This window comes from Engraulis encrasicolus, chromosome 24, assembly GCF_034702125.1.
Source record: "Engraulis encrasicolus isolate BLACKSEA-1 chromosome 24, IST_EnEncr_1.0, whole genome shotgun sequence".
NCBI classification, from domain to species: domain Eukaryota; kingdom Metazoa; phylum Chordata; class Actinopteri; order Clupeiformes; family Engraulidae; genus Engraulis; species Engraulis encrasicolus.
This window is the reverse complement of record NC_085880.1, coordinates 29610266-29625265: the sequence shown is the minus strand read 5'-3', so window position 1 is coordinate 29625265 and position 15000 is coordinate 29610266. Positions and strand designations below refer to the sequence as shown.

General features: G+C 39.7%; 1 protein-coding gene and 1 long non-coding RNA gene across 2 annotated transcripts in view; both read left to right on the top strand.

Moving 5' to 3' along the window:
- The window catches only part of LOC134441525 (protein quaking-B-like), a 123323-nt gene that overhangs the window by 82666 nt on the left and 25657 nt on the right, over positions 1-15000 (top strand). The gene's annotated exons all lie outside the window — the stretch shown is intronic.
- Positions 4874-14229, top strand: LOC134441003 (uncharacterized). Its single transcript, XR_010033077.1, has 6 exons — positions 4874-5206; positions 6859-6961; positions 7090-7188; positions 8012-8117; positions 10874-10940; positions 13208-14229. It is a non-coding gene; the product is annotated as an uncharacterized LOC134441003 (long non-coding RNA).

Below are 15000 nucleotides of genomic sequence, written 5' to 3'. Positions count from 1 at the left end.
ATGAGTACCCCCTAACTCATGTTTTACATCGCCTTTTCTATTCCAGTGTGACTATGCTCCATGCATTTGTTAAAATTACATTTTTCCAAGTGCTCGTGTACCCCTAGTGGTACACGTACCCCTGGTTGGGAAACACTGGTTTAGATTAATTCAGCAACAGTTGAAAGTACAAAAGATTGGCCCCGCCGTGACTTAGTCGGCTTGGCACTGGACTGCTATGCGGGCGACCTGGGTTCCATTCCCGACTCTCCCGTCATTTCCCGATCCTCCCCCGTCTCTCTCTCCCACTCATTTCCTGTCTCACTCTTAACTGTCCTGTCTAAATAAAGTTGAATATAGAAAGTACAAAAGATCACATTTCCTAGACTATTTTTTATTGGTCATTATCAGATAGGACAGTGAAAGAGAGACAGGAAGTGAGTTTGGAGAAAGACACTAGCCTGGCAGTCTTGGCTGGCAAACGACCCTGGCTGGGAATCGAACCCGAGTCGGCCCATAGCAGACGACGTTAGACGTTAGCGCCACAGCAGGGCCACATTTCTCAGACTTATGGTGTACACATCTACTGGTGCTTGATTGACACATTGTATCTCTGTATCGTTGATTGATTTTTTTATACCTGAACTGATGTAGGACATCACTTTCATGCAAAAACATGTTGTATTTGTATCTGATCAGTAAAAAGGGTTGGTTAACAGTACCAATGGAAATGGAAAAAACATAAACATCCAAGGTCTAAATATCCAAATTGGTGGTAAAAGATGGAACATATGAGCATGCAGGCACACATGATATAGGCCTACACATTCCTGAGCTGATTAATGTTTACATTAAATGAAGTGAATCTCGTGATCTGCATTGCCATTGGTTAATGCCTGGCACCACAGCTACCTGATTGGCTGATTAGATACAGTAATTTAATCTGCTAAACTCCTATACAGATCTTCCTAATAAAGTGCATAGTGTGTGTGTGTGTGTGTGTGTGTGTGTGTGTGTGTGTGTGTGTGTGTGTGTGTGTGTGTGTGTGTGTGTGTGTGTGTGTGTGTGTGTGTGTGTGTGTGTGTGTGTGTGTGTGTGTACCATATGTGTGATTGTTTTGCGTGAACCTGACCATTGAGAGAACAGGCAAGAACCAGATGGTTTTCACTGATATCCACCCAAATACACTCTCTCTCTCACACACACACACACACACACACACACACACACACACACACACACACACACACACACACACACACACACACACACACACACACACACACACACACACACCTGTAATGTGTAAAGTGACAATTCAGCTGCTGTTTCTCAGGCATAAGAACTCAGTACTGCATTCTGTGATGTTGTGGATTGCTTGCTACATTTCGTCATGGTCTTACTTTCAGCCTCAGTGTGTGTGTGCGTGCATGTGCGTGTGTGTGTGTACCATATGTGTGCGATTGTTTTGCGTGAACTGACCATTGAGAGAACAGGCAAGAACCATATGGTTTTCACTGATATCCACCCACAAATACACATGTGTACATGCACTCACACACACACACACACACACACACACACACACACACACACACACACACACACACACACACACACACACACACACACACACACACACACACACACACACACACACACACACACACACACACACACACACACACACACCTGTAATGTGTAATGTGTAAAGTGACAATTCAGCTGCTGTTTCTCAAGCACAAGAACTCAGTACTGCATTCTGTGATGTTGTGGATTGCTTGCTACATTTCCTCATGGTCATTCTTTCAGCCTCAGTGTGTGTGTGTGTGTGTGTGTGTGTGTGTGTGTGTGTGTGTGTGTGTGTGTGTGTGTGTGTGTGTGTGTGTGTGTGTGTGTGTGTGTGTGTGTGTGTGTGTGTGTGTGTGTGTGTGTGTGTGTGTGTGTGTGTGTGTTTGCGTTATTTCGTGCGTGTTCATGTGCATGCATGTATTCGTGTGTGCAGCTATGTGTCCACACGCGTATTCATGTGTACGTACTGGATGTGTGTATTCCTGTCCACAAGATGTTGTTCGTTTCTTAAATCATGATGGCTGGAAAACGCATCTGAGAATTTTTACTTTTAAGACCAGCAGCAACATCCATGCTGTAAATGCAAACACGCAGGTGTAGCCCACAACCCTGACATGCAAACACACAGGTAGCACAAAGCCCCTGGGTTAACACATTTAAATGGACCGCTCATCCCATTCAATTACAATGCAGAATATGAAATGATATCTTAACGAGCTGTCCGTTAGTATCCAAAGATGCCTCTAAAGATGTGTAGCGGAATTCTAATAATATAAGGCAGGGGTGCTCAGACTTTTTCAACATGTGAGCTACTTATTGAGATGGGTGTGTAGAAGTGATCTACTGGGGGTTCGGGGGAGAACATTTGAAAATACAGCTGTTAGAAATGCAATTTTAACACAATATGAAAATGTATTTGTAGGCCTACATAGGCCTACACAACAATAATAATGAAAGGTGAATCAGCGGTGAATAACAACCTCATACAGACCTTATTTAGGCCTACTGTAAATTACGCCTGTTTTTGATCACAAAGGGAGATCATAGTAGGCTATCAAGTTTATGATAAATGTAATTTTCATAAATGAACATAATATTAATGAAGTTATTGATGTGCCCTCTTGGTTTTTGGACAGATTTTATGTAATCCCCTTTTCACTTTAATATGAGTGCAGAGCTATTTTCTCCCTCCCTGAAGTGTTATTTCATGTGTGCATGCTTGCTGTCACCTATTTGAAGGGTTGTTGGTTTGGGATTTCGTGGAGGACTTTTTTAATGCCGCTGTGAGAAGTAGACAGAACAGCGGTTTGCGGGCGTTTGGCGTTTTCACATGGATGATATTGTCTTCGTGGACGTTACAGACATCCCTAGTTCCAAAAAATAAACAAGGAGACATCTACTGAATGGACCGCTCTCTGTCTAGCGGCCGCGCTGAACAGACCATTTGAAAAGACGCGCCTGCACTCAGGTTAAACAGGCACACATCATTCACTCTCCCCTCGCACGCGTGCCTATGAAATCTAATCGAAGTAGCCAACTCCACGCTCAATGCGGGAGTTGCATCTTGCCTGCACTTCTCAGAGCATTGTTTAAAAGGGGGGGGAAATCAGGGGATTGCCGGTGTTCGGGCTGTTGCTTTCTTCTCTGGCGGTTTCTTTTGAGCGGTGACGCTGCCTGTACAGGCTAGCGCTGCGCACGGTATCTGCAAACGTCTCGTGCCGTCCTATTTTTTTGTGCTCCGATGTTATGACTTATGAAGAGTTTGAGTGTGGCGCTTGACAGTTATCCTCCTTATCTGAAGACGTCGTTGTGTTTATGGTAGGCTATACCATACAGTGTAGGGCAGTGTAGACGCCTGGAGTTAGCCTGTCAGATCCTGGGTATCCATAGGGAACTTTTATTTTTTATTTTTTTTATTTTAAGTGTCCTCCTACGATCTACCAATACTGCCTCCGCGATCGACTGGTCGATGGCGATCGACCTATTGAGCACCCCTGATATAAGCAGTTGAAAACAGTTGAAGCCAGAGAAGGAGAGGCAGGTAGGCGTTGTAAAGTTTAGACCCAAGAGGTTAGGCCGCAGCATCCTCTTCAGAAGTAGTTTTGCTATGTTATTGTACATCATAGTCTTATATACTCCACATACACTTACAATTCCACCTTTTTGCAATCCCTATTTGGAAATATACCCCAGTCTCAATTCTAGAACAGCTAACTGAACCCTATAGCCAGTTCAGCCTGGTCAGCAGGTCACCAAATACACAGTGCGCTTCTATGGAGTCACTCAGTCTGCTATTCAGTTGTGTTCCCTGACACAGAAGACGCTTCTCCTCTATTGCTTCTCTTCTCCGCTCACACATTAACTGTTGTATAAGCAAACACACTATTGTGATAAATATTAAATCCTCAACAGATGAGAGAAGAAGGTGAGGAGCATGACTGTGGTGGAGGAGGCCTTTCCCAAGCTTCTGTACAATGACAGCAAATAAAAGCATCATTTTTATACAAACCATCAATCAATCCATGATAGTCATCTTGACATTGTTTGCAAAATGTATTTTGTCTACTTACTGTTGTTAAGAGGATTCCTACTAACCTGGACACGCACCAAAATGTGCCTTTTTCACAATTATCTTAAGCAAGTTTCATTGTCAAGCCAAGCAGGTGTAAACAACTACCCGTTTCCATGGAAAACAATTGTGAGGTGTAATGCCGTGTATCCGTTTCCAGTCATGTGGTAAACCCGACCAGGATGGCTGCCTAAACTAGAGCGAAGCTTGATATTCCTCCAGAAAACAATGGCATGGTGTTATTAATGCCTTATATTTGCCAGCATAAAGAATGAGACACTTACTTTTTCCTGTGCCATTCACTTTTCCTATGCCATGCGCACCATGACACTTCCAGAAGACTTCCAAACTGTTTCAAGCTACAGTAGACCTGGCAAGGAACAATCATGATGCAGATACAAAGTCAGTGGCATTGGATTCCAATGGTTATTGGATTACTGCAGTCTGATAACATGACGGAAGGGAGCTTCAGTCAGTGTGGTTTCAGTTTAAATCACACTATTGACTGAGTGTTGTGATTGTTTGTAGCTTTGTCCAGTAAGGGAGCATCCTGACATCTATGTGACATTTAATTTTTATTTTAATCTACTTTGTACCTGTATGTTTTGTCTTTTTAGTCTAGTCTTGTCTTTGTGTACTGTTTTAATTGTCTGTCCAAATGTTTATTGTACTCCGCAAGACATATTCCCTTCGGGGCAATAAAGGTGTATTCATCATATGTGTGCTGCAAGGCTGTGCTACACTGTAACGATTTTTCGCAATTCTGGCAGTAACTTACTTTAAACCCTGCAACAATCTACTGTATATGAGTATACAGTACACTACTGGGCAGAGCAAAGTATTGTGGGTAATAAACGGATACTTATGTACAGTACTGATGTACTGTAAATTAATTTACAGTAGTACAATCCCCGGGAAAAAATTGACCAACCACAACGTTGCTCTATTTGAATAGACCTAACTGACGCAGGTCTGACGCTAAACGTCAAGTACGTAACTCTGCTTCTCAATTTTCTGACAAAGCCGCCATCTTTGTGCTGCAGGAAAGCCGTTTGAGATATTGGTGAAATTCAAACACTTTGTGAGGTAAGTTCGTTTCAATGTTTCGTTAATAATGTCAAGACAATGCCATATATACAGTGAATAACGAAACAGTTTCTTGTTCAGGATGGTAATTTGCAATGAATTTGTCTTCAGACCATACCTCCGCTAACAGGCCACTATTATAACTACCGGTATGCTAACTTAGCCCTAGGTTGTTTTCACAACTTTGTTGGAAAGTTTGTGTTTTGTTAGAAACAAACTCTACGAAATTTACAATATATATTTGCTCCGAAAGAGCTATAAACTTGTCCAGTGGTGCCAAAACACCCATGTCAGAGTCAAGACCTAGCTAAATGTCCGCTAGCAACATAGCTATCAGTGGTTTCTGGAGGAGGGCCGAAGCTTGTTAGAGTACCTCTGGCCGAAGGGAGTGCTTCCCCGCCGGCCAGAGATTGTTTGCGCCGGCCTCTTCACCTGAAAGAGCTAGCGCTGCATGATGAGGTGGTTCGCTAGCAACAATTAGCTATAGTCTAACGGTTAAATCATGTTGCCTTTGTTGAGGGATGTTTGAAATAGCCCGATGTATTCATAACTTATATTGGTTTCTTGTTAGAAACGAACACATTTTGAATATAATTTTGTTCTGAAGTTACAACATGCCAAGTTAGTGTTGTAAGCCTGCTGGCGCCAAAGTTAAGAGCTAGCTAAATGTCCGCTAGCAACATTAGAGCTAGCCAAACTGAATAATGAATCTCTTGTCCGCTAGCAACATTAGCTAGCTAAAGTCTTTTTTTTGTTAAAAACGAACTCCCTTTGAGTATAATTATGCTCTGAAGATATACAGTTAATGTACTTGAGTCAAAGTAAAACACAAATACCATAGAGAAGAGCTATCTAGAACTTCGTTAGCAACATCAGCTTATCTTTTCGCTGACTCAGAAGCTTGAAGTAGCCACAACTTATGCCTGATTTTTATTGTTAGAAACGAACTCATTTTGACTGTACACTTGCTCTAAAGTATGTTTTAACACATGTGCCTTTCCCTGTTCGTTGTGTAAAGGAAGTGAGTAAGTAAACTGATTCTGAACTTGTTATTGTGCACAGTGTGCTGTTTTGTCCCATTCTGTTACTGCCAACTCTGGACTGTTCTCTCTGTTCAGGGAGAAACCACTGTCAGCCATCAGATCGTGTTCTTTTCAATAAATAGGCATTACCTATTTGACAGATTTCTCCTGAAATAATGAGCCCAGAAACACCCAGATGTGTAGGGTGCTTAATTTTTGGCTTGATCAAAGATGCTTAATGTGTATGTTACTGCAATGAATATTTAGATTTCGTTGCCCATCCTTTTTGGATCTACTAGTAGGCCTAGTGATGTTAGAGGTCTTAACAAGTGGGCTATGCATCAGATTTCATTTCAAGTGATGAGTAAAATATCCAGAGATATATATAATCTGTTCTTTGTGCCCTCTAGCTTAGCACACTGAATTCTTTGAGCCATCTGGTGTCAATCCGTGTGGCAAAATGATCAATGAAAACAATTTAAGAAATGCATCTTATAGATGTTTCATATTGTAGGTCTACAGCCTATTGTGTCATGGTGGTGTTATCATTTTTCAAACTTTATTTTTGTGTAATAATTAGGCATATTGATACATAATCATGTTCATGTTTTGTGCTGTCTTGGTTTGCAGATGACAGAATATTGCTGAAGGATCCTACATGGAAGCTGGCTGATTACACGGAGTGATTCCTCTGGTGTGGTGTACCTCAGAGAAATAAACACTGTTGCAAGAGGTGAGTTCAAGTTTATAAAGTCACACAAAACCTATCCATGTATTTTTAAAAAGTCAAAGTTCTAACTTGCTCTGTATTTCATGCTGTCAATATGAGATGCATTCTAATGTTGTGTGTTATTATTGCAGCTGAGAAGATGGCCAAGATATCCTTATTGCTGGATGGTAGCTCTGGTCGTAGTGGACCATATCTGCAAATGCTTCTGAACATTGACAGAATTTCTAAAGGTTAGCAACCATTCACAAATTTACACCACATGTATGTGTGTTTCAAATGTCTTAACAGTTTGAAGCACACACTGTTAATCAGAGATGCGTCCTGTTCATGCCGTGTGTTATTTTGACAGGATAGTTAAGGAATAATGGCAGCTGCCTGGTTACAGTACATTAATCCCCTTTGTAGCACCATGTCTAAAAATGCTGAGAAAAATCAGTTTGTAAATGTAAGCATTTTTTTATAACTCTGCACCAAATGTGTGTTTCAAATGTCTACTATCTAACAGTCTGAATAACACACTCATACATGACATGACCAATATGTTATGTGCTCGGAGCGGCAGTTTACAAACGCACCCTTAGTGCCTTCTGCTGTTAGGCCAATGACACTGAGCCCACCGTTTCATTGATTGGAGTATTTGGGTTACATTTTGTCAATTTGTTGTATTTTCCAGGATCGTTGAGGACTCCTCCTCTATGTTTGACATCTTAGATTAGATTTAGATTTAGATTTAATTTCAAGTGATGAGTAAAATATCCAGAAAGAGAGATAATCTGCTCTTTTTGTCCTCCAGTTTAGCACACTGAATTCTTTGAGCCATCTGTTGTCAATCCGTCTGGGAAAATGATCAATGATATAAAACAAACAAACAAAAAAAAAACATTTTACATGTATACAGACATGTATCTTTTAGATGTTTCATACTCTAGGCCTATTCATCATCATATTGTGTCGTGGTGGTGACGGTGTTATCATTTTTTTATTATTTTCTTGTAATAATTAGGCCTATAAATGCATAATCATGTTCACGTTTTGTGCTGTCATGCTTTGCAGATGACTGAGAATATTACTGAAGGATCCTACATGGAAGCTGTCTGATTACACTGAGTGATTCCTCTGGTGTGGTGTACCTCAGAGAAAATAAACACTGTTGCAAGAGGTGAGTTTAAGTTCATGAATTCACACAAAACCAATCCATGTATTTTATAAAAGTCAAAGTGCTAAACATGCTATGTATTTCATGCTGTCAATATGAGATGCAAATTAATGTTGTGTGTTAATGTTGTGTGCAGCTGAGAAGATATACTTATTGCTGGATGGTTGCTCTCTGGTCGTACTTGAGCCCCCTGGACCATGTCTGCAAATGATTGTGTTTGATATGAAGTACTATTTGTACATAGTTTGTTTGCACAGGCAAAACTCCTTCTTCTTGTGGACTTAGTTTTCGTTTTTGGAATATGACAGAACTGTAGGGTCATGCTTTTCTGGTAGTTTCATCAATAATTTTGGTTTCACTTTTATGATTGTATGTGAAGTAACTTGCTGTATATTTGTATATAGTTCGCTTGCAGAGACAAGACTCCTTGCTCTTGTGGATTTGTTCTTGACATAGGTTTCAGTTTTGGAATATGACAGAACTGTAGGGTCATGCTTTTCTGTATATTTGTATATAGTTCGTTTGCACAGACAAGACTCCTTGGTCTGGTCTTGTGGACTTGTTCTTGACGTAGGTTTCAGGTTTGGAATATGACAGAACTGTAGGGTCATGCTTTTCTGGTAGTTTCATCAATATTTTTTTTTTGTTCTGTGATTGCATGTGAAGTACAACTTCCTGTATGTTTGTATATAGTTCGCTTGCACAGATAAGACTCCTTGCTCTTCTGGAAACTTGACGTAGGTTTTAATTTTGGAATCTGAGGATTATATATGGATTATAGAATATGAAAATGGATTTTTGACATAGGACTCTATTTCCTAGTTAACAAGGGTATTGTAGATTTGTGGGGACACTAAATATGTAGACATGCTTGTGTGTTGTGCAGTCATTCAGATAGCATAAAGAAAGTGTACAAATCATCCACTAGATGGCACTGTCAAACCACAAATGGAAGAGCAGAGACGAATGATCCTAAGAATTAATTCTGATTGGGAAAATTGCACTTTTCATACATGAAAAGGGAGATCTTATCCATGGTCCACCATTTTGTATTTCCAGAAATAGACATTTTTAGCTGAAAAGCTTAATATACCGGTAATAATTTGGTCATACTAGTAAACATTACTTCATGACCGGTATTTAGTAAATATTAATGAAAACCAAGATAGAATTTGGCAGTAGACGGCACAGTTTCACTGAGCAACATAGTTGCAATACCTATTCTGGCCATCTTTTTAGAGCTTCTTATCTACTAAAGATGTACCGTAGACATGCTTGTGTGTTCTGCAGTCATTCAGATAACATAAAGAAATTGTACAAATCATCCACTAGATGGCACTCTAAGACCACAAATGGAAGAGCAATGACGAATGATGAATTAGGCCAGGGGTTCCCTTACATGGCAAGGTCGCCAGTATACTAGTGGATCTTAGCTGAGTCCCTCACCCTTAAAGGTGCACTGAGTAATATTTTAGTAGGTTCTTTTCAGAAGTTATACTGCCCATACACAAATGTTGCCTTTTTCGTGACTACTTGCCACCCCCATGACATTGTAAGAATTCATTGTGACTGGGAAAATGGCACTTTTCATACATGAAAAGAGAGATCTTATCCATGGTCCGCCATTTTTGAATTTCCAGAAATAGACATTTTAGCTGAAAAGCTTAACATAATTTGGTCATATTAGTAAATATTAGTTCATTATTTAGTAAATACTAATGAAAACCAAGATAGAATTTGGCATTAGACGGCACAGTTTCACTGAGCAGTATAGTTGCAATACCTATTCTGGCCACCATCCTACACAGTGCACCGTTAATATGGAATATTACTGCCAATAGGCCATCTTTTCCGCCCTTCACATCTCTATTGGCACATTCCTAAATCGTGGAAACATACTGTAAGACACATGGGTCTTAGAGGGTAGGCTATGCCTTTTCCCCCACACATATAGGCGTACACATTCTACATGAGGGGTGCTGGTCACAGGGCCAGTTTTTCAAAATTCCTTCCATTAAAAGGACTGAACAACATATTACACATTTATGTCTATATTCACATTCATTACACATTCATTTCTATATGCAGCCCGATGTCTCCTCTGCTGTGTCAAGGAAGGCCTGTCACCTAACTCATTACAACTGTAAAACAAAGCCTGGGGAATATTAGTACACTCATCCCAACTGTCCCTTCTCTTAATGTTTTTTTTGTATTGCTCCCAAACCCAAGTTAACTACAACAACTTGACTAGGCTTTTGATCCCTCTGTCTTTCAAGCACTTGTGGTTGTGGTTCAAGCACTTGATGTATTTACTCCAGGAGGAAAATGCGAAGGAAATTGTAATTCAAATCGTTTGTAACAAAAACGGAAATTGGTAAAAAAAAAAATAATAATAATAATAATATTTTTTTTTCCTTCTTTTTTTTTACTTTCTTTTTTTCGTAAACTATGGCGGCCAAATTTAAACTATGGCGGGCAGCCATAGTTTACTCACTGTAAGGGAAACACTGGTAGTGTGAATTCGTAGAGGGATGCGATTTGACATTGGTGAAACCCCAACATCATACAAATTAGATGGTCCCAAAGCTTTCACGAAAAGATCAAATTTGGCAATAGGCAGCATAGTTTCAATGAGAATCATAGTTGCAATACCTACTCTGGCCACAAACGTACATGGTGCACCTTTAAAACAACTGTGAATCCCAGTGTAATGTAATGTAATGCTGCAAGATGCTAAGTGTGTCTGTCTTTTTTTTTAGGTCACTGCTACTGCAGCAGATGTCGCAAGTCTTTCTCTGCCCAACGCCCCAAGGCTGTTTGCACTTGGTAAGGTGAACACAATGGAATGAGTAATTAAGCTTAGTCAGATACTTTTGTCAGATACTGACTTAAGTCAGCACAGACTTTAGCCAACAATGAAACCAGTTGGAATGTCACACTTTTTTCCAGGTCAAAGTTGGAGCGTTCCTATTCATTTTTTCTACAGGGAGACATTAAAAGAGATACTAGGTGAATAGGCTAAAATTTGAGTAGTTTGAGTAAAACTTCAGTAGCTAATTCAAACTTTGACAAAGATTTTTTTTGTAGCCTATTGCAAGTTGTCTGAAAATGATGATTAAATATGCATGAGATGACAACCAGGCAAGTGTTGAGGGGGTGTTAGGAGACTGATGAGAGGAGGGGTGCTTAGTGTCATTTGGGGGCATTTTGGCCTATTTTATTTTTAATAGGCCTACTAAGGGTTTTGATGAGGTCAATGGGGTGTTGGGGAAACTTACTATGAGAACCACTGCTCTATCATGATAAAAACCTATTTTATCAAGCTATCTACCCAACCCGCCATCAGACATGACAGCTAAGTCATGGAGTAAGGTTGGCAGTTCTCATGTTCACTGTCCCTTGGTCGCTAATAACTACAGTATGCTCAAAATTCACCATTTATGACTTTTTTTTTAGCTAAATCCTCTCCCCCCTAGTCCGAGACTGTTATACAAGATCATCCACTGCGCACAACACACACGTGTGCACCTGCGTTTGCGCGCTTGCACTGCGCCGCCCCGCGCCGCGCCCTTGTCACCTTTTTCACCCCTGACCTGTTTGCATGCCTGCAGTTTCTACATGGCGCTTCGCGTGCATAGTAGGCTGTATCAACATGGTATAATTTCGCAACATCGGCAACCTCGTATGCATTTAAGATAGTGTTAGTCATGTCAACGTTATTGTTTTGAAACTGAAAGATGTAATTGCTGTCAATACCAACAGACAGTCAATTAGTTTCTAGTCGCTGAAACACCTTAAATAACAGCGACAGATAAGAGAGAAGGTGGGAGTCTTTGACAGTGAGAGAAGGCGGGACATATCTCATGCCTGGTTTTTTTTAATTGACAAGTTTTTTTTTCTTCTTGTAGGCCCATGTAGACCATCCTAATTTGAGTTTCTAATTTCTAATATATTCGTTTCAGTAGCCTACAATCTTAAATAGCCCTAGTGTAATATTGTATGCAATAATTTGTTTCAGTAGGCCTACATTGGATAAGCATAGCCTACTACTGTAGGCCTATACAATTTAGACTGATAGGTTGGCAAATAGCCTACATTTCCATTGTGGAATATTATATTGGACCTACATAGGTTATCTACACAGTACATATGCAAATTATAATTAATTATTTTATTTTATTAATTTATAAAATATTTTTATTTTATTTATTATTTATTATTATTATTTTTGGATTTCGCGCGCTATGCGATTAATCACAGAAAGTCATTGAGTTAATGCGATTAAAGATTTTCATTTTTGCCCACCCCTAATTGAAAGAAAAATGTCTGCACACTTAAATCCCCTTTGTGTTCTTTTTAATAGGCCAAGCTTTCGGTCTACTGACCTTCCTCAGGGCTCAGTCCGGCTAAACACAGATGCCCACCCCTAATTAAAAGTAATCCGTTATGTTACTACGTTACCCATAAATAACAGTAACGCGTCTACTCGTGCGTTACCAACAATTAAAACTCGTTTGGGATGCGTCTCCGCCTTCAGCAGCCGCCTGCAGCAGCCTCCTTTAGATGCACCGGAAGTGCTGCATGTTAATCAATCATTGTAACTGTGGGATGATGACAGGACATTGTCAGCATATTGCACGTTTGATTTGACATTGGACATTGGATAACAACAGGCATTCCCTAAACAAGACCGGAACTTGAATTTAAACTCGACAGTATATGTTTTTTTAAATTGTCCCTCCCTCCCCCGGCTCCGTGTGTGTGTGTGTGTGTGTGTGTGTGTGTGTGTGTGTGTGTGTGTGTGTGTGTGTGTGTGTGTGTGTGTGTGTGTGTGTGCTTGGTGAACAATGTCTGTCTGATCCCAGAATCATTGCATTCGTGGATTGGCAGCTAGCCGCATCACCGGGGGCTGAATGGAGGGAGCGCTTATGCTGTGTTTACGCAGCATGCATCAAGCATAGAAATAGGAACAACATGAAATATCACTTCAATAAGACTAACCAAAATTGGGTGTGAAAAAGGCTGGATAGTGTAAGACTCACGAGAATTAAACTTTTTTCAGAATTCCTAATTGTATCCTATTGTGATTACAGGTTCATTCTCAGAATAAACCCAGAGGGCTCCAAATGCCAGGCCAAGTCCATCACCAGCAAGAAGACCGGTAAAAAGATGCAAAGGAAGAGCAGCAGTGTCAACCCGGTTGTTGCTTCATTCATCAGGGAACTTGTTGATTTTGACTGGCTGAATTATTAATGCTTGACCTTTTGAAGTTCCAATCACTTGTTTCTTTTAAGTAGTTCAGTCCGAGCATTGCACCAAAGGCTCGAGGCCCTGTTGTTCTTGCTGTGTTTTCCCCCCTTCTCCCCGTTTCAAAACTTATTTGGCACAGTTTTTCGATATTGTGTCATGTATAAGACTTTTAAAAGAGTGACTCTATTGCGCACCCTAGCACAGAGATGTTCGGGGCTGGAATATAGTTATAGTTATAGAATATAGTTGAAGCTACGGACTCTGGACCTTCTTTGTGGTATGTACTTATCTCATTAAGATGAATAAAAAAAGGTCAATACGAGCATATGGCCACGCCCAACAGGAAATGAGATATTGGACTGTTTTCCATTTTGCATACATTGGAATTTGAAGCACCCACCACAAACCATACAACAGTTTTGTCTTGATTAATGTTTGGGGTATCTCATTTTAATAGAATAGAATCTTTTTATTTGTCAATGTGAATGAAATAAAAAAAAGAAAAATATGTATACAACTGAAGAGTTCAGATGCAAAACCCCCTAACTCCATTTCTGAAGACCTGCACTTTTATATTTTTAGAGAACCCCATTGTTGGTTTGGTTTACATTCATGTACTTGATAATACATATGAATAGTTATATTACATAAATACAATTTTAAAAATGTGGAATTTTGATAGCTTTGTATTAAATAAAAATGAAACAAGATTATTTTCTGAAATGGCACTTATGGGGTTTTGCATCTAAACTCTTCAACTATATACAAAGGTTATGGATTGTGCATTTGTGAGAAGCAGGACCCCCTTCCTACTGGAGTATGTTGTTAAATTGTTAACCAGTTTTAATTAAACATTTTGATTGCATCTCTTGCATTTGCAGCATTTCTTTACCTTGTAGCTTTTAAAAACGTTTTAATGTGTTTTTGATCTGACTGGTAACTAGAATATTTGAATTATAGGAGAATGTGATGCCTTTGTAGAGCTCCCTGACATTCTCTTGCGGAATGTTGTAAATTAAAATACAACAAAAATACTGTAAAACAAACTACAGTAGTTGAAAAAGTTACTGGCAGCTGGATGCCATTAAAGTACTGTACTCCTTACAATAATTTGGATCAGTACTGTAAATCGATATACAGTAATTGGAATTGGTACTGTAAACTGATATACAGTAATTTGAATGTTACTGGCAGCTGGATGCCAGTAAAGTACTGTACTCCTTACAGTAGTTTGGATTGGTACTGTAAACTGACATACAGTACTTTAGATTGGTACTGTAACTGGATTAACAGTAGTGCTGATTGGTACTGTAAACCAATATACAGTAAGGGTACTGTAAATTATATTACAGTAATTTATTGGCATCCAGCTGCCAGTAAGTTACTGTAAAAACTACAATAATGTTTTTACAGTGTACGGCTGCCATTATTGTCGATACGTAGCAAAACATGTCCTCTAAATTTTGATACCTGACATGCATCGTCATAGGTGGAGATCGTCATTGCATCACACATTAACACGAGTTAACATGCATTTTATGCATGCTAACGAACATTAGCTTGTGTTGCTCACATTGACACACACAGAGGCATTTGATGGTGCCTGCCTGTGAGAAACCCTTGTGTGTGTGAGGTT